The sequence below is a fragment of the Pteropus vampyrus genome, unplaced genomic scaffold (assembly GCF_000151845.1).
Source record: "Pteropus vampyrus isolate Shadow unplaced genomic scaffold, Pvam_2.0 Scaffold82, whole genome shotgun sequence".
Taxonomy (NCBI): Eukaryota; Metazoa; Chordata; class Mammalia; order Chiroptera; family Pteropodidae; genus Pteropus; species Pteropus vampyrus.
The window spans coordinates 4,439,172-4,440,130 of NW_011888863.1; the positions used below are offsets into that span (position 1 = coordinate 4,439,172).

The 959-nt window shown below is 41.0% G+C and overlaps 1 non-coding gene across 1 annotated transcript; it reads right to left on the reverse strand.

Moving 5' to 3' along the window:
- Positions 1-366: 366 nt before the first annotated feature.
- LOC111741843 lies at positions 367-485 on the reverse strand. Its single transcript, XR_002781104.1, has one exon. It is a non-coding gene; the product is annotated as a 5S ribosomal RNA (ribosomal RNA).
- Between the last annotated feature and the right edge of the window lie 474 nt (positions 486-959).

The window sequence follows — 959 nt, forward strand, 5'->3', positions numbered from 1 at the left end:
TTATGTTCTCATTAGAATTCGCAATATTGATTGTATCTTTCGCCTCTTTTTCAATTGACCTTCTGGAAGAAAAAGTCAGGTTTAGAATAATAAGTTAACACTGATTTTTAAACACATTCAATGGACAGTGGATATTGCTCAATTTTTTCCTTAACCCACCGCCCCCCATCTCCCCCCAACCCTAGTGACCTATAGGACCCTGTTAGCTCCGGTGTTCTTTCTTGGGTTCTGGGGATTTTAGATTTAGGATTTTGGAGGATAGGGAATTTTAGAGGGAAGACTTTATTTTCAATGATCTGGTATATGCAGGGACTTTTAGTTTTGTTGTTGTTGTTGTTATTGTTGTTGTTGTTGTTGTTGTTTTTAAGCCTACAGCAACCAGTATTCCTAGGCGGTCTCCCATCCAAGTACTAACCAGGCCTGACCCTGCTTAGCATCCAAGATCAGACGAGATCGGGTGTGTTCAGGGTGGTATGGCCGTAGACTATGCAGGGACTTCTAAATGCCTTATTAAGATTTTATAAGTGGATTATTAAAATTAAGTACTTAATTGGCAATGGATGATTTCATATATTTACTTTTCAGGGGTAGAATTGAGATTTAAAAAATTATTTTGTCAAGTCCTTTACTGAGCAACACGCCCCCCCGCCCCCCCCCCACACATACCCCTATGTTAGCTTTAGAGACTGAAGTATACGCCAGCGTGCTTAAAACCACTGAAATCCCCCCTGTCAGCCTACAATCCAATCATGAGTGAGCAAGAGCTATATGTGTGAAGGTGAAGGAATTATCTCTCGGCGTGTTTCATGAATATGCTCTCATTTATATCCTCACTTTTGAGGCAGGAAATAGCACAGCTCCATTGTAGGCTGCAGGATTTATAGGAACCTTTGTAGGATAGCCTTTGAGTGTCAGACTTTGCGCACTAGCTTAGGTTACTTAGTTCTTCTTCCTCCAGT